This window comes from Quercus robur, chromosome 5 (assembly GCF_932294415.1).
Source record: "Quercus robur chromosome 5, dhQueRobu3.1, whole genome shotgun sequence".
In the NCBI taxonomy this organism is placed as follows: domain Eukaryota; kingdom Viridiplantae; phylum Streptophyta; class Magnoliopsida; order Fagales; family Fagaceae; genus Quercus; species Quercus robur.
This window is the reverse complement of record NC_065538.1, coordinates 54968250-54987495: the sequence shown is the minus strand read 5'-3', so window position 1 is coordinate 54987495 and position 19246 is coordinate 54968250. Positions and strand designations below refer to the sequence as shown.

The 19246-nt window shown below is 35.9% G+C and overlaps 1 long non-coding RNA gene and 1 pseudogene across 11 annotated transcripts; both read right to left on the bottom strand.

Annotated features, from left to right (window-relative positions):
- Positions 1 to 19246, bottom strand: part of LOC126728384 (cellulose synthase A catalytic subunit 8 [UDP-forming]-like) — an 87786-nt pseudogene that overhangs the window by 18099 nt on the left and 50441 nt on the right.
- Positions 3338 to 18557, bottom strand: LOC126726344 (uncharacterized). Of its 11 annotated transcripts, none has more exons than XR_007655832.1 (10): positions 18407 to 18554; positions 18006 to 18119; positions 17842 to 17928; positions 17140 to 17292; positions 16854 to 16950; positions 15129 to 16440; positions 14919 to 15046; positions 14702 to 14797; positions 13475 to 13523; positions 4016 to 4436 (listed from the first exon to the last, which is right to left on the bottom strand). It is a non-coding gene; the product is annotated as an uncharacterized LOC126726344 (long non-coding RNA). The 11 variants fall into 11 exon arrangements; XR_007655835.1 differs by having other exon boundaries at positions 18006 to 18116; XR_007655827.1 differs by lacking the exon at positions 18407 to 18554 and adding an exon at positions 3338 to 3787 and having other exon boundaries at positions 4174 to 4436; positions 17842 to 18396.

Genomic DNA, 19246 nt, shown 5'->3' with positions numbered 1-19246 from the left:
TGACTTTTTGTGATGGTTTTCAGATTCTTTTAGATTATTTGGGTAGAGTAAAACTAGTTTCTTGTGGATAAGTTTATTACTAATAAAAGAATCAATTGAGAGATGACTTTTTAGCTTATAGCTAAATTATATATTTCATTCTCTAACTTTGCCTAAAATTCAATTTAGCCCCCTAATTTTTAAGTTTGTTCGATTTAATTATCATGTTAGTCTCCATCAAAATTCCACTGTCAATTTTCAACTTTTTCCAATGCAAAACTACATTGTTTTAGGGGTCCTAAAAAACTCAATTTTGATGGAAACAAATAAGAAAACTCAATTTTAAACAAAGTTGTTTCTAAAAAAAAGAAAAAATGAACAAAGTTTAAAGTTAGAAGATTGAATTAAATGAAAGTGAAGTTAGAGGACTAAATTGAATTTTAGAAAAATCTAGAGCGTGCAATTTGTAATTTAGCTTTTTTTTTTTCTTGGCCGGACTATTCAAGCCAAGATTTTAATTTTTATTCTCCCACGTTTCATGCTAAATTGTTCATGGCATGAATCCATAACCAAAAAGAATTTTCAAGGGTGCAATTCTAGAAAATGAGTGTAATATTAATGATGATAGTGAAGTCTGGATAAGTTTTTTACTCTAATGTGGTAGGCTCCGAAGCATCCAGCTCATGAAGCTCTCTTTTCAATTTAGCTGTAGAGAAAATTTAGGTTGAAACTTCTGCTACAAGTTTTGGTCTTACTGATATGTCATCACTGTCAAGAGAACTTGTGAATTAATTTAAAGATTAAAATTTCGAAGATTCTCAAATTGAATAAAAATGAAAACTTAAAGAATATACAAAATCAATACTCTTTTGTTTCAATATGATGATCCTCTATGTTTAGTTCATTAGTTTCGTGGATTTTGATTCGCTAAACTGGTAAAATATTTTGTTTCATCGTATAAAGAATTTGAATTCAAACCAAACTTACTATTAAAAAAAAAGTTCATTAGTTTCAGAAGGAACCTATGTATTTGCATCTCTGCTAACGCTTAATTATTTTTGCCCTTTCAGTTTTCATTATTTGTTGAGAGAAAACAATTAATTTTATTCAAAAGCCAAAATGATACATTGTTGTTGGAAAAGAAAAAAGAGAACACTAACAAAAGAAGAAACATGAAATGAGAACAGTTTGGCTTAGTGAGAAATGAGAATCGTCAACCCATCAAGTATGAGTTTTTAATTGAAAATTCTTACCAATTCCCAAACATAAAAAAAATGGAACCGTTAATAGTACTAAAAGCCTTTTGACAAGTTCTATCTCAAACAATAGAGGAAAATGTAGTCAAATGGAACTTTTCATTTTGATTATTATTAATTCCCTCGTAGCAAATTAAAATTTACCTGACTTTTAGTAATAGCAAGTGGCTCGGAAATTAAGTCAAACATTCTTATTCAAATAAACCATGATAATTGATAAGGTAGCTGGTGGGGCCGATTGCTAAACAAGAATCATTCATTTAGATACTTCAATGAAAGATGGGGAAATGATAAAAAAAAAGTTTGGTTTGAGATTTTGGTTAGGAAATTGTCTAGCTATCGACTAATAAATATAGATTATGTCATTTAAACATCGTCATCATTGATAAAGTCGTAATGTTACAACCATGAAAGATAAGCTTTTTTTTCCCCCCTAAATTTTTAGTCATAATAACGGATGCCCTTAAAATAATTACTAACAAATTATTTCAGAAAATTTTTTATATCACTCTTATAAAATAAAAAACTGTCAAAATAATTATTAATTGTTTTTTTCCATTTTTTATAAATATTTTCTAAACCAATACTTTAGAACATTTGTTAACATTTTTTTATTATTTTTTATTTTTATTTGAGAAATAGAAGAGCTTCAGCAAAAATGCTGGCCACTTCTCAGAGAAGACATGATTAATGAAAAACGTGGAAAAAGAACCAAGAAAACGTGCTCTCATTAACTCAATTTTTGCTTGTAACGTCTTTTTTGTTTTGCTTTGATTTGTTTTTTTTTTTTTTCCAGATTGATAAATACAATTCCGAATTTCCAATCCATAAAGAAATAATCCAAATAATTTATTTTCAACCATTGATGAAAAGACAAAAATAGTAATATCCTTATACTTTCCTCTAAATACCATTAGCATAATAGCATTTGTTTTTCTTTTTCCTCTTTTTTTTTTTTTTTTTTTTTTTTTTTTTTTTTTTTTTTTGAATGCATGGAAACAAGTCTAACAGGAAGACTGGGTTTGAATAGAATTGGGCTGGTTGGATCGTGCAGCAGACTGGGGTTTTTTTTTTTTTTTTTTTTGGGGAGAATCGACTGGGTTTAAAATGGAATTTGGGCCAAAAAATTTTATAAGTGGATTTAGGCCTGCTGAGTGGGTATATATATATATTCAGGATTGATGAGTTTCGCCCCAATTGGGCTGGCAGTCAATCATTGCTTGAACAAATCAAAGTGAACCATTATTAATTTTGGTTTGCCAGAATTTTGCATGAGCACGCATGAGTCAAGTGGTTTAAGAAAATTGTGGGTTTCTTGGGCAATTAGAAGAAAGGCATGACTTAAATGTTTGATTAACTAGTTACAAATCCAAAAGATGCGTGAGAAAATGTAATATAATAGAGTATAATATAAATTTTGTAGGTTAAAAAGCGCATGTATTATTTAAAAGTATTGACTATTTCAATAAGTTTATGTAATAAAATATAAAAAGAATATTTTGTTCAACAACGATATATAATTTTAGTTTTAGGCATGTGCCTAACATAACATTTGATAATTACCAACTTACTTTCATATTTGATTACCAAAAGAAAAAAAAAAAATTATAAACTGAAATATTTATCGAGTTAAAAAATCGTAGCTCCTCTTGTATAAAAATAACTATTTAGAACATTATAAGTTGCCGCAATTTTTTTTTGGTGAAAAAAGTTGGCTTATTCTGATTCATCCCTAGAATTTTTTTGAGTCTTTGCAAATTGTTTATAGATTCCTTTAGATTATTTGGGAAAAGCAAAATAAGCTTCTTGCGGATAGATTTTTATTAATAAAAGAATGAGTTGAAAGATGATTTATTTATTTATTTTATTTTTGGCTAAATTACAGTTTGCATCTTCTAATATTTCCTAAAATTCAATTCAATTCTCCAACTTTCAATTTTTTTTTTCAATTTAGTCCTCCCATTAGTCATAATTAGAATTGCACCGTTACCTTTCAACTTTGTGCAATACAAAACTACATCAATTTTTTTTTTGTTGTGGGGGGGGGGGGGGGGGGGTGTTCCTTAATGGCTCAAACATTAGATCCAACTCTAGCACTAAGGATCTATAACTTTGTAAGGATATGGTTATGCATTAGCCTCTTGCAATAAATCACGTAAAGAAAAGCCATTTTCTTACGCAAAAGCCTGAGTCAATCTTCAAATTTTTTCGTGAACCATTTCAAAAGTCCTAAAATAAGTTTGCCGCTCCTTTTGAGAGTAAAATCTTTCAAACTAAAATTCTTGTCTAAGTCAAGTCTTGATCCTTTTCTCCCGCTATAAAAACACACTTAAAAGATGCCCGAATACTAACATAGTTCATCTTGTTGTGATTTAAACATGGGGATTCCCTTACATACCCTATTCCTTCTTTCCCATTCTTGTTCTTTTAATTTTACTAGAAGATAATGCCCAAGAAATGGAATTTACTTAATGTGCCATCTTGGATTTTGATACACAAAAGAGCTTACACAACGAAGATGGTGGCCATGAGTCTTAGGAAGATACCACCACCTATATGAACCAATTAGAGGAAAAAGTCAGTGACATTCACTCCAATAATAGCAAACTATAAAATGTCTCAAAAAATTTTTGAAGGCAGATTCTTCAGTTCAAATCCCAGAACTTAAAGTTCAGTACTTGAGGGAGAGTGTTGAAGCTGGAGTGATCAATAAACGATAAGATATAGTAAACGACAATGAAAAATGCAAGCACAAGAAGAAAACGGCACTAAGCAAGAAAGATGTAAACCGCACCGTTTTGATTAATGAGCAAACCGTGATTAGGTTTACAATTGAGAGTTTGTTAGAGTAGTGTTTTTAGCCTTTCTTCAAGAATCTATCTTTTTACAATAACACGACTAAAAGCACAATGTATCTTATAGGCAGCCAGAGTCATACCTAGTATGAGCAGATGAGTCAGAGAAGAAAACCATCATGAGAATGTTACATGCAAATCTCACTAGCCATGGTGATTTTTTTACCAGTAAACACACGAGATAAGTTTGTGTTGACAACCAAACCAATCTCATCCTCCGTTCTTTCACGTATTCATCCACGGCTTCTCCAACTTTGTGCTCAATGACCTGACCTCTATCTCCATGCATCTTTCGTGCAAAGCATCTGGCCAAGATTATTGCATCTTCTATAGCCGCTGAGCCACCCTGTCCCAAGAAAGGACCCATGAAATGTTTGTGAGATTATGTGGTTGCTATTCTTAATGAAAAATTTGCAAATACCACAATCTCAGGAAGCATTACTATTCTGTGACAACCAATGGCAATCCAACTTGCATTGAATCCAGTCTTCCATGAGTGTACTAAACACATAGAGCTGGATTGCCAACTTGTCAGAGATGATAACAGCATAATCCAACTTAAATGGAAAGACCAAACATAGTCATGTCACTAGTTGCAATTATCTGTATTCAGTTATAATAGCTCATGCAATAATCACGCACACCAGTTGCTACTTGTCAATATCTGGGTAGTTAGTTTGTTACTGAAGTTTGTTAAATAGGTGGTTAGATGATTACAACGGCTAGTTGCCTACATGTCAGTTAAGTTTATCAGCTTGGGATGAGCCTAGTATAAATACTCTTCTCTATACAGAATTCATTATACAATGAAATGAGATTCTCTCTCAAATATTGCTCTCTATGAAATTCAACAGATCTGTAGCAGTATGGCTACCTAGACTATCAATGCTCAAGATGGGTGTCTGAAATTAGAAGTAATATGCCAAAAAGTTGTGGCTATAAATCTTCTTAGTTCTTACTAATCTATTTCCCAGCATTTGATCACCAGCCCTAAAAGAGTCTTCCATTTTTTAGAGAAACTGATTGACACAACTTAAAAATTGAGTTACTCAGCAATGTTTATGTACATTCCAGGAGAAAGTTAGTACTAATTTTTGGAAATTCTAAGAATTGTTTTCTAGAAATTACAAATCGAGAAAGTTTTCATTATGAAAATTTCAATAAGAGCATTTCTCATATATTATGAAGAAACTATGTGAGCTCCAAAGTAGTTTTAGTTGAGCTGTAGAGCAAATTGGCCCCAAGAAATCGTTGCAGAGCCCCCTCAAAATTGATGCTCACAATAACTAAAAGGTATGTCATCCAATTTGATTGAGAAAAATTATAAAAACTCAAATGTCTGGCTAAATAAAAGTAATGAAAGAATACCTTAGCCTTGATGACACCTCCATTTTGGAGTTGAATAATTGAATAGGATGAAAGAGGTTCTACTGCAATGGAGAGTGCTTGGCATCCTAGTCGTATTGTGCCCGAAGGCTAGCTTTCTGCTAGGCTTCTAATAAGCTCACTCCGCTTCAAGCATCGTGTTTCAATTGGTTTGCACCTTCTTACGTTTCCATGACATTTAAGGTTTAAATGCTCATTCCTCCATTGTAACTATCAAATATATATAAGGTGGACAATAAAAATTGCACTATCCTTATAAATGATTGAGTTGAGAAACTAGGTTCCATTTTATCTTATTTTAATTGATGATTGAGTTAAAATATGCTACAGTTTACCTTACTCTGAAAAAGAAAAGATAGAGAATTAAAAAATACTGCATAAATTCTATTTTTTTATTTTCATATATTAATTTATTTTTGAATCTTATTATATTTCTTATTCTTAAATGGTAAAAAAATTTATTTATACTTTGGCATTTTTTTTTGGTTTATAATACATTGAAACAGTATAAATAATCTTTCCATTTTCATAGAATAATTTAGCCAAAGTACAAAGAATTGATTTAAACAAACCCAAAAACAAAAAAGTCTTTATGTCCCAAAAAGTGATTAGCAAAAAGAGAAAGAAAGGTTATTGTATTACAATACTAAAGTATTTACATTTAATTGCAGAAGAAAAAGTTTACAAGTTTTTCCTATCTTCTAATGCATAAGGAATACTTTAAATATAAATACTTAGACTTTAGACTGAGACTAGTATCTTTTGAGACTGAGACTGGTATCTTTTTCTTCTTCTTTTTCATTTTTCATTGTTGTTTGGCTTAAATTTTTTTTTTTTTTTTTTTTTTTTTTTTTTTTTTTTTTTTTTTTTTTGTGTCTGCGTAGCAATGAAGGAGAAGGGTAACACTATCAAGAAAATCTTATACAGCGAAAATTATGATGAAAACGAAATAGGTATGTTTTTGCATAAGTTTTTTTAATAATGTAATTCTAATTTCTAAATCGTTTGTTCTTGCATAAGTTTTGTTAATAATGTAATTTTCCTTCTTGTGTTTAGGATCTTTGGAGGCTCTTTATGAGTTGCTCTCCAAACTGAGTTGAATCTTTGGAGGCTCTTTATGAGCCGCCCTCCAAACTGAGTATACTTTTAGAAACCGCGGAGTTGGCTAGAAAGACAGTGACTAAGGGGTACAATGTCAAAGACTTAGATGCCTACATAATGCATAAGGAATTAAGACAAACAATCCCACTCTACATCAGAAAAATGGATTATCAAAATCCCACTCTGCATCAACTCCATCTCCGTCACCACTGCTGCCCCATCTCCACCACCGCCTCCTCCACTGCCTCCTCCTCCTCCTCCGCCGCTTCCCAAAACTTTTTCTAGTCTTTCAATACCGACGATTGCCTGTTTCAGCTTACCGATGATTATCTCACCTTGATGCTATGCAACCATGGAAGATATGCTCAACCATGGTTAAGCAAGGAGTGCATCAAAGTGAGATAATCATCGGTAAGCAAGACAAGGCGATTGCCGGTATTGAAAGACTAGAAAAAGTTCTGGGAAGCGGCGGAGGAGGAGGAGGCAGTGGTGGAGATGGTGGTGGAGGCGGTGGTGGAGATGGGGGCAGCAGTGGTGGCGGAGATGGAGTTGATGCAGAGTGGGATTTTGATAATCCATTTTTCTGATGCGGAGTGGGATTGTTTGTCTTAATTCCTTGTGCATTATGTAGGCATCTAAGTCTTTGACGCTATACACCTTAGTCACCGTCTTTATAGCCAACTCCACGGTTTCTAAAAGTACACTCAGTTTGGAGAGCGGGTCATAAAGAGCCTCCAAAGATCCAACTCAGTTTAGAGAGCGGCTCATAAAGAGCCTACAAAGATCCTAAACACAAGAAAGAAAATTACATTATTAACAAAACTTATGCAAAAACAAACGATTTAGAAATTAGAATTACATTATTAACAAAACATATGCAAAAACATACCTGTTTCATTTTCATCATAATTTTCACCGTATAAGATTTTCTTGATAGTACTACCCTTCTCCTTCATTGCTACGCAAACACAAAAAAAGAAAAAAAAGAAAAAAAAAAAAGAAAGAAAGAGCTCCAAACAACAATGAAAAATGAAAAAGAAGAAGAAAAAGATACCAGTCTCAGTCTCAGTAGCGGTCTTGCTCTCATTGCTCTCAGTGGTGGTCTTCTCAATCTCAATTTTTGGAAGACGTCGTGCTGCAGCAGCCACTTGGCCGGATCTCCTCATCCTTGAGAGATGAAAATGAGAGAAGAGAATGAAAGAGCAATAGGTGATGAGAGAAGAGAATGAGAAAAGAGAACACGACCTCTGTTTTTATAAAGACAAAGACAATGGGAGCTCTCAAACCTTCTGTAGAGACTCGCCTAAGGGTAAGTTTGACTCTATTGATTTGATGCTGGTGTTTGTTTCTTTCTCCAATTATAGCTCTCAAACCTTCTATCTTGGAGAAAACCCTACTCCTTTTATACCCCAAAATAACTACTCCTTTTATACCCCAAAATACCCCCAAATCTCTCTCCCTTGCTCTACGGGTCAGCTCATCAATCATTTCGCAAATTTTGGAGGATAATATCGGAACTTCACACCACCAAAACCGAAAACCCTACTCCTTTTATACCCCAAAATACCCCCAAATCTCTCTCACGCTCTCTAGGTCAACTCATCAGTCATTTCGCAAATTTTGGAGGACAATATCAGAACTTCACACAACCAAAACCGAAAACCCTACTCCTATGATACCCAAATCTTTCTCTCGCTCAGCCATTTCGCCCCTACTCCTCTACATCCACACAACAACGCCTCAGTACTCTGCTCCTCCACATCCACACAATAATGGTGTTGGGTTTTGGATTTTAAAGGCTTGGGGAGAAGAAACTAAGCAACCCAATGAGGGAGATGAAGGTCCAGTAGCTTGTCCTCAACATCTCCGTTGGTGAGTCTGAGAGTGGTGATCATCTCACCAAAGTTGCCAAGTTGTTGGAGTAGAGGCCAGAAGGGCAATGTCGCTTTTGGAGGGTGGGCTCAAGTGGAAATTCAGTTATAACGTGACTGGGTCTCTTGTGAGCGTGTTGGGTTTTGGATTTTAAAGGCTTGGGGAGAAGAAACTAAGCAACCCGATGAGGGAGATGAAGTTCCAGAAGCTCGTCCTTAACATCTCCGTTGGTGAGACTAGGGTAGTATTTTGCTCCTCTTTTTTTTTTTTTTGCGCATTTATACTACTCTCCCTTTCTTTCTTTTTGCGGTTGGTTGTTCCTTTTTTTTCGCTGTTTCAATTCTTCTTTTCTTCTCTTCATTTTTTTGTCCGTTACATTATTCTTTTTTGGCTCCCTCCCATTGTCTTTGTGTTTATTAAAACAAAGGTCGTATTCTCTTTTCCCTCATTCTCCTCTCATCATCTATTGCTCTCTCATTTATTCTCTCATTCTCTTCTCTTTTCTCTCATTCTCTTCTCTCATTTTCATCTCTCAAGGATGAGGAGATCCAGCCGAGTGGCTGCTGCAACACGACATCTTCCAAAAACTGAGACTAAGAAGACCACCACTGAGAGCAATGAGAGCAAGACCACTACTGAGACTGAGACTGGTATCTTTTCCTTCTTCTTTTTCATTGTTGTTTGGCTCATTTTTCATTGTAGTTTGGCTTCTTCTTTTTTTTCTTTTTCCTTTTGCGCAGCAATGAAGGAGGAGGGTAGCACTATCAAGAAAATCTTATACGGCGAAAATTATGATGAAAACGAAATATATTTTTGCATAAGTTTTGTTAATAATGTAATTCTAATTTCTAAATCGTTTGTTTTTGCATAAGTTTTGTTAATAATGTAATTTTCTTTCTTGTGTTTAGGATCTTTGGAGGCTCTTTATGAGCTGCTCTCCAAGCTGAGTTGAATCTTTGGAGGCTCTTTATGAGCCGCCCTCCAAATTGAGTGTACTTTTAGAAACCGCAGAGTTGGCTATAAAGACGGTGACTAAGGGGTACAGTGTCAAAGACTTAGATGCCTACATAATGCATAAGGAATTAAGACAAACAATCCCACTCTACATCAGAAAAATGGATTATCGAAATCCCACTCTCCATCAACTCCATCTCCGTCACCACTGCTACCCCATCTCCACCACCGCCTCCTCCACTGCCTCCTCCTCCTCCTCCGTTGCTTCCCAAAACTTTTTCTATTCTTTCAATACCGACGATCGCCTGTTCCAGCTTACCGATGATTATCTCACCTTGATGCTATGCAACCGTGGAAGATATGCTCAACCATGGTTAAGCAAGGAGTGCATCAAGGTGAGATAATCATCGGTAAGCAAGACAAGGTAATTGCCGGTATTGAAAGACTTGAAAAAGTTTTGGGAAGCGGCGGAGGAGGAGGCAGTGGTGGAGATGATGGTGGAGATGGGGGGAGCAGTGGTGGCGGAGATGGAGTTGATGCAGAGTGGGATTTTGATAATCCATTTTTCTGATGCAGAGGGGGATTGTTTGTCTTAATTCCTTATGCATTATGTAGGCATCAAAGTCTTTGAATTTGTACCCCTTAGTCACCGTCTTTATAGCCAACTCTGCGGTTTCTAAAAGTACACTCAATTTGGAGAGCGGGTCATAAAGAGCCTCCAAAGATCCAACTCAATTTGGAGAGCGGCTCATAAAGAGCCTCCAAAGATCCTAAACACAAGAAAGAAAATTACATTATTAACAAAACTTATGTAAAAACAAACGATTTAGAAATTAGAATTACATTATTAACAAAACTTATGCAAAAACATGCCTATTTCGTTTTCATCATAATTTTCGCCGTATAAGATTTTCTTGATAGTGCTACCCTTCTCCTTCATTGCTACACAAACGCAAAAAAAAAAAAAAAAAAAAAAAAAAAAAAAAAAAAAAAAAAAAAAAAAAAAAAAAAAAAAAACCCAAACAACAATGAAAAATGAAAAAGAAGAAGAAAAAAAATATCAGTTTCAGTCTCAGTAGCGGTCTTGCTCTCATTGCTCTTAGTGGTGGTCTTCTCAGTCTCAGTTTTTGGAAGACGTCGTGCTGCAGCAGCCACTCGGCCGGATCTCCTCATCCTTGAGAGATGAAAATGAGAGAAGAGAATGAGAGAAAAGAGAAGAGAATGAGAGAATAAATGAGAGAGCAATAGATGATGAGAGAAGAGAATGAGGGAAAAGAGAATACGACCTCTGTTTTTATAAAGACAAAGACAATGGGAGGGAGCCAAAAAAGAATAGTGTAACTAACAAAAAAATGAAGAGAAGAAAAGAAGAATTGAGACAGCGAAAAAAAAGGAACAGCGAACCCCAAAAAGAAAGAAAGAAAGGGAGAGTAGTATAAACGCGCAAAAAAAAAAAAAAAAAAAAAAAAAAGAGCAAAATATTCAAGTCTCACCAACGAAGATGTTAAGGACGAGCTTCTGGAATTTCATCTCCCTCATTGGGTTGCTTAGTTTCTTCTCCCCAAGCCTTTAAAATCCAAAACCCAACAAGCTCACAAGAGACCCAGTCACATTATAACTGAATTTCCACTTGAGCCCACCCTCCAGAAGCGGCAATGCCCTTCTGGCCTCTGCTCCAACAACTTGGCGACTTTGGTGAGATGATCACCGCTCTCAGACTCACCAACGGAGATGTTGAGGACGAACTACTGGACCTTCATCTCCCTCATTGGGTTGCTTAGTTTCTTCTCCCCAAGCCTTTAAAATCCAAAACCCAACACTATTGTTGTGTGGATGTGGAGGATTTGAGTACTGAGGCGTTGTTGTGTGAATGTGGAGGAGTAGGGGCAAAATGGCTGAGCGAGAGAAAGATTTGGGTATCATAGGAGTAGGGTATTCGGTTTTGGTTGTGTGAAGTTCTGACATTGTCCTCCAAAATTTGCGAAATTACTGATGAGCTGACCCAAAGAGCGTGAGAGAGGTTTGGGGGTATTTTGGGGTATAAAAGGAGTAGGGTTTTCTCCAATAGAAGTAGGGTTTTGTGTTATTATTATTTGATTTTGGAGTCAACTGCAATTTTTATTGGTCAATTGTGTTATTATCTGAGGTATTAGTAGTTAACTAGGTTATTAGTATTTTTAATTATTTTCCTGAAGTCAAATAATTTTGTAATTCAACAATTGGGATTTCCTAAATCATTTAAAATTAGGTTTCCAACATCAATTAGAATTAGCCTAGGTCGGCTTAAATTAAGTTCTAGTATTCTATATAAGCAAGATTGAAGTACCACGGAAAGGGGATCATTTTGACAATAAATCAAATTTATCATGGAATAATCCTAAATCCTAATGGTTTGGTGTTGTCTCCAGCCAACCCTAGGTGTGACTCCTAGTGGTTTTCTCTTGTTTAGTACTAGCTCCAACCAAGCCTAAATATTGACTCAGAATCTCAGATCATCTACCTATCAATCTATCTATCTATCTATCTATATATATATATATATATATATATATTTTCCATTCTTCAATTTGTTGCCTGCTTTTATTTTGTCTTGCACCCTGTATTCTACCATAAGAATCAAGGAGCCTTTTTTTTCTAATGAGTAAGAATACTTTATTAAAAACAAACTACTTAATGCCAAAAATAAAAAGGGACAAAGAAGCCAAAATAATTACACAAGAAGAGAAAAAGAGCAAATATGTACAAGAAAAGAGAGAGTTTAAAGTTTATTAACATCAGAGTGAAATCACTAGATGTAAATTCACAAGCTTGAGCCCAATTAACAAAGTAATAACAAATGATGCGAAAAGTTGGCCTACGGTTTTCCCATTACACCAACACATACAACACCAATTTATTAGCAAGAACCCCTATCGATGAGGTCAACTATAAAAATCTTACCTCAAGTTAACCACTAGAGAACGACATCCTTTTGGGGGCCTTAACATACCAAATGCTCTTCCAAAGGAAAGAATGAAAATTGATGTGATGGATAGTGGTATAAAATGATTGAACATCAAAATTAAAACTCCTATTCAGCCTCCAGGACATTCTATCAAACCCTTTCCCCTAGGCAGCTTTGTATAGATATGATTGAAAAAAAAAAATCCACGTCTCTATCTCTCAACCATGAAAATCTCTATGGAACCTCAAATTTCAACTCCTAACCATCCCAAGTGATGAACGGTCCAAAACATCATAAATCAAATTTTCCCAGTCCGATAAGCATTCAAACAAGTCCAAATATAAATCCTTCAGAGGAAGATTACCACTCCAAGGATCATACCATATGTGGGAGGAACTTATCCCAACCCACACTGATACTCCGTCACAATCCACACCATATGATCTCCTTACCAACTCTTTTGCACCATCCCCCTCTATATTCACCATATTTGGAAACAATCATCTCACGCCACATATGAGTGTCTTCATGTCTGAAGTGACAATTTAGTTTTTAAAAACTAAACAATGTACCCAATTTTACCCAATGTACTCTATTTTTCTTCTTGTACCCAATTTTACTAATTCTGACCCACACAATATTTCCGAGTAGTTTTTGCTAATTAAGCTATGTTTAGTGGAAAATAGTTTTTTCTAAATTTTTAGATCATCCATTTAGTTCATGTATGTTTTTCATAATATAATCTTTTTATATATACTAGAGGACACTTGTCAAGTATGGTCAATAAAAATAAAAAACAATGTTCACTAGGAGCGACAGATGGCTATGCGAACTCCCATGAAAATAAAATTACTTGCAGTATCACACAACATATTAATAAACACAAGAAGAATATAGAGAAGACAAAAAACAAACAGAGGAAGACAAAACAGATATACGTTGTGAGATATCTTTTAAGACACATTCACTTATACCGGCCCTTAGGCCAAGGCTTAAGTAGCCTAGACCATAAGCAGCCCCTGCTTGGAAGACAATCAATCATCATGAGAAATAGATAAAAGACAAGTAGTTTCAAAGGAAAATTGCCCATGCAAGATAACATGACCATGGCAAAAAGCAAAACCCACCACACATTAAGAATGTTTTTCCACTAGTAGCAAATCCCCTTGAACAAGGCTGTCAATCAGAAAGGGAAGACAAATTGTCAGCTATGCATATCTAACAGCTAGATGTCATATCTAAATCAGTCCACTACAAAGACAACCATTAGTTCTAATAAACAAATTGAATGCGATAAAAAAGCTCAGTACCACTAGTTGTGTAATAAACAAATTCAAGAAAACACACTTGCAATCGAAACTGATCATCTATATAACTCTGTCCTCACTGCAATTCAAATTCAAGAATTTATAGTTTTCCCATTAAAACCGTTATCTATCAGCTTGTAGCTTTGGAATTTCCAAAGAACACTCGATGATTTTGTGTTTGTTTAACCTTTTGTTACTTGAAATTCACAAGAGAAGAAAACAAGTTACTTTTAGCCTAAATAAGCTCAAAATTCCATATCAATTTGTCAGTGCAGGGCTCCTCTACTTTCAACATGCCTTGCAGAAACATAATGTAAGGATCAATCCTATTTAAAATCTAGTCTTAGCATTTCACCAAGCACTTATAAGGGAGAAGGTGCCAACTGAACTAGAGCTAATTGGCTTAACATCTAAGCCTTATCCAACTCAATTTTTAATAGAATCAAAGTTTATTATTTTCTACAAAATAGAAACAAAGACAACATAACAGAAGTTCATATTATAGCAATATTTTGACATAATATATATTTTTAGTGTTTTTTTTATAGGACAAAAAACAATGAATGAGAGTGTTACATTCTAAGACCCAAAAAGCACTGAAAGTAAAGCTCTAAGGTTTATAATAAAATATCAATTTTTGGTAGCTAAGTCTCAAGATAGGAGCATAATTCATGTAAAAAGCCTATGATGATTTTTTTCCTAACGTAAGTAAAAGAATCTTTATTCAAAAGAAAAGATAGTTCCAATATACAAAACACTCCTAAAGAATGACAACCGGAAATTCAAAAGGTCTAAAACAAGATGAGGAAGCTATACTGCATATAATAGTAATTCAGTCATACACAGATCTCATAAAAGACTGTTTAATAACACGCTGAGAACATTCAAATGATTCAACAACTTAAAAAATCCTACTAATTTTAAGCAGATTTTAAAGAAGTAACATCCTTATGTTACCAAAAGGATCTTACTTCTTTACAATTTTCTGACAATTATTATTGTATTGTAATAGTATTAAATAGCAAAAGAACCACACATGCCACTTACTTGAGCATCAGCCCCCAACGAAACCAGGATATTAAGATTCATTGAGAAAGCTAAACCAGTTATTCGCTTCTGGTGTCCCTTGAGTTTTGATTTTACCTTAAAACAGAATATAATTCACACCACTTTATATTAAGAGAGCAAAAGAAATAACTTTTTTTTTGTGGGGGGGGGGGGGGGGGTAGTGGTAGTGTGATTAACCTATGTAGTAAGTAATTACCTTATCAACTCTAACATTATATGTGTATAGTTGAATCCTCCATTCCAATAGCTATGATGCACATTGTCTTGAGGATGAAATGCTAGGAAGGTAGAAGCAGGGGGTGCTGGCATAAATGTTGTCATTACCTACAAATTAGAGCAATTGATGGCAATCCATTAATAATCGCAATTCTGATGAAGTTTGCAAGACATGTATGGAATGACTTACCTTGAATGTCATCATATTAAATAATGAAACCTTTTCACCACAGGCTGACATCACGAGTCATTTTTTGATAGTACCATACATGGTACTGATTCTTCAAGGATGACACCTGAGACATCATTAGCCATAAGAAGACCACTGTTTGTAGGAATGGCAACGGGTCGGGTTTGGGCCGGGTTTTTCCATACCCCGGACCCGACCCGCGGGTCTTAACCTGCAGCCCAAACCCGACCCGACGGATTTTTTTCCCGGGGCCCGGACCCACGCCCGCCGGGCCCCACGGGCCCGCTCAGCCAGGCCACTTCATGGCCCAATCTTCAGCCCCTAACAGTGGTCCAATCCGTAGCCCAATCAATTAAAAAAAAAAATTTGTTTTCCTGAGAAAAAAGAATCAATGCCTATGCCTGCAACAAAATATTGGAGGCAAGATTCTGAATCATCAATGGACAATCAAAAGATTCAAAACAACCCGAAAAAGAATGAAATGGTTTTCCTCATTATAGACTGTTCATTACTAACCAAAATGGAATGGAATAATGGGATTCTTTTGCAAAACATGTAACCCAAAAAATAGAAACTACCTAAAAACCAAAACAAATGGCAATCAACCAAAATGATCTGAACAGAAGATCCTTAACCCAACAGCTAAACAATAAAATAAATAAACAAACAAAGCCGAGAAAAACGTTTCCTTGCAACCATCAACAACCAAAAACTGCGGTGAGAACTCACACATTTTAATTAAAAAAAAATACAAACACAAATCCGAAGGTCCCCAAATACAAAATGGGTTTCACATATTTTAATCAAAAAAAAAATTACGAGAGAGACCCACCAATGAAGCCAGTGATCAAAAACCACAAAATTGCGGCGAGAAGCTTCGATTTACCCTTTCAAAATAACAAACCAAACACAAATTTTAGATCTATGATTTTCCCTTTCATAATCACAAACACGAACTGAACCTAGAAAAAAAAAAAAAAATGGAGAACGAGGTGGAGTGAGATCAGCGACGGCGAGGACGAAATGGAGCTGTGCCTGTGCTTGACTGCTTGTGGGCTTGTGGCCGTGTGAGTGAGAGAACTGAGAGATGAAGAGGGAGAAGCGGCCGTGTGAGACAGTGAGTGAGAGAGCTAAGCCAGCTTGGGACAGCGGTGAGAGCTAGAGCGGCGGAGAGAGGTAGGGCAGTTGGGCCGGCGGTGAGATTGGGAGTGAGTGAGACTGTGAGCTGAAGAAATTAGAGGCGGAGGTGTGAGCTGAAGAAATTAGAGGCGGAGGTGTGAGCTGAAGAGAAGAGAGGCGAGGGAGCTGAATGCTGAAATGAAATGAGGAATGGGATGGGTTTATAACTATGTATATATATATATGAGGGTATTTTAGTAATTATATATATAACCGGGTTTCGGGTCGGTTTTCGGGTTTTTAATAAAATCCGAACCCGACCCGGACCCGATTCAGGTTTTTTAAAAATCCATACCCGACCCTATTCTTTATCGGGCCGGGTAAAATCCGACCCATTAGGGTCGGATCGGACCGGGTATCCACGGGTCGGATTTAAATTGCCATCCCTAACTGTTTGGTTGCCAGTGTTGAGGAACAATATTGGCAGTGGCCTTTAAACACACACAGACTTCAGAAATCTCCCCCAAGAAAGAAAAATCTCAAGCAGACATACACAAGTTATTAAGGAAAAAAAACTAAGTGAACATGCTTTAAGATAGCAAGTACCTTTCCATTTGGATTTCCTTCGTTCCCTGCCCATTTCCACAGCTTCTGAACACCAACTGACCCAAATGCCAGAATTTGCATATAGAAGTCGAACAACCTAAGTATAAACATAGGACAGAATGCATCATCAAGTATATAAACTTTATAATAAAATGTCAAATATAATAAACTTGCAGAGTTGAGAGGTCACATTATAACCAACCTGTGTATTAATTCTTTTGAACTTTTAGTAAAATTTATAATACTTATTGAAAATTAGGTATTAAATACAAGATACTTCACAAACCTTGCTGGAAGAATCTGTGCCTTCAGGCATGGTAACTAATCAGAACTGGACAGCATCCACAATTTCAGACAACTGCCAAGGTTTGGTTCTATCAGTTACATCCTCCTTGGTTTTTGGCTTTTCCATGCTTCTACCATTTGGATCAACTCCATTCTTCAAAGATATAAAAGTTAAAAAATAAAATCCACACTATGCCAGAATGTATTTGCCAAAATGCAGTGGCTCATTTACAAAGAAAGTTTAGGGGGAAGACTGTGGATAGAAAAATTAACAGAAAATGGTTTTCCCAAGAAGAAGAGGTAATATCTTTTTTTTGATAGGTAATCAGAAAACTTTTATAAATGATGAAGAGGTATCATTAGCAGGGGAAAACATTGAAACAGCTAGTGCCACATCCTTGAACCAGTCACTAGGCATGTTTCATACCACACACACGAAAAGTGAAAGTTTAAAAAGGCAGGCCATAAAAGGAAGCTGTGTCAAGAAACTAATACATGATGGGAAGTTGACTGCTTTATTTATTTCCTTGACATGTTTTAGTTAAAACCCAGAACTAGGGAAATCAGAGGATTTAAATAGTGCATGTGCCTCTTTATGATATGTTGAATGCAATCTAACCAACATGCATAATTGCTGCTACAGCCAAAATATAAACTTCAACAAAAATTTCACATTCCAAGTTAGAAAGATCAAGCTGCATACAATAATTGGAGAAGGCCTGACAGGAGAGCTCCTTTCCACTTTGCAATTGACTCGATTGTCATTTGTGATGGCAGGAGAGCCAGCTACCTAATGAATAGACCCAACAGATCTTTATTTAATATTTTTAAAAGCATGCAAGCAAAACTAAAAGAAATGATTTAAACCTTGGCTGCAGCCGATTCAATGGGCGATCTCAATGCATCAAAAGATGGGGGGTTCAATGGGTCTTAAAGATCTGAGACCAGCAGCATTTGCAAGTATCTTGAATACGTTGTCTGCTGTTGTAACAGCGAGAAGATTCCCTTACTTGTTTTAATTTGAAGATAAACATGCATAGTTACAGTTAATTAGCTAGCAACTTCTTAGGGTATCAATTTAACCACTTTCCCACCATAACATTTGCTATTTGTTTTTCCATAAATAAAGAAATTGCCTAAATACAAATGTCACAGATATTGACATACATTATTTAAAAATCCACAAGATATCCATAACCCTATGTGTCATCATATTCCTTCACTGAAGTGCATCACATTATGTTATAATAGTAAAAAATGTCACTTACCTTGTAGGATCCATGATTGAACAAAGGTTCGGCTGCATTGCTGAAATCTTATCTCATCCAGCCAGGGGCGGAGCCCCTGCAAAAAAAAAAAATTTTCCCATTAGACTATGAAGAAAAAATAATTAGGCCCCCCCAACCTTAGGCAGCTGGCCCCCCTCCCAATTTCTCACCCATTCTCCCAGGCCTCAATCAAAAATTAGTAACATCCTCAGATTAAAAAAAAAAAAAAAAGCCCAAAAAAAATTGAATTAAAATCTGAAAAAAAAAAAAAATTCACAGAGAAGCCCACGGCAAGCTAAGCCCACGGTGAGCCCAGTAGCTCGCTCACGGCAAGCCCGCGCATTCTCAACCGAAAAAAAAAAATTTACAGAGAATCAGAAAATCCAACCATCACGTCGCTGGCAGAGAAATCAAATCGGTGGCAGATACCACAATGCCCGATACTGCCTATACAGAGCAAATCAAGCTCAACAGCAAACCAAACTCAACACTCAACAGCAAACCAAACACAAAGAACACAGAGAGAAACACAGAGAACACAGAGAGACAGAGGTTTTTATCTTAAAAAAAAAAATCCCCAATACACAAATAAAAACCAAACCCCAGCAAACCCACGGTCACGTCGCCGCGGCGCCGCAGCTCGCTCGTCATCACCGTCGTCACTCGCCCCTCATCGCAGATCAGAGATCGGCCTCTGCTCCGGTGCTCCCTCCGGCCCTCCCTCAAGGTATTTATCTCTTTTTCTCTCTCACTGTCACTAAAATGAAAAATGGAACGAAATCTTTGTAGATTGTCGACGCCAGACGGTAGATCGGTCATCCCTCATCGGAGATCTGCCGT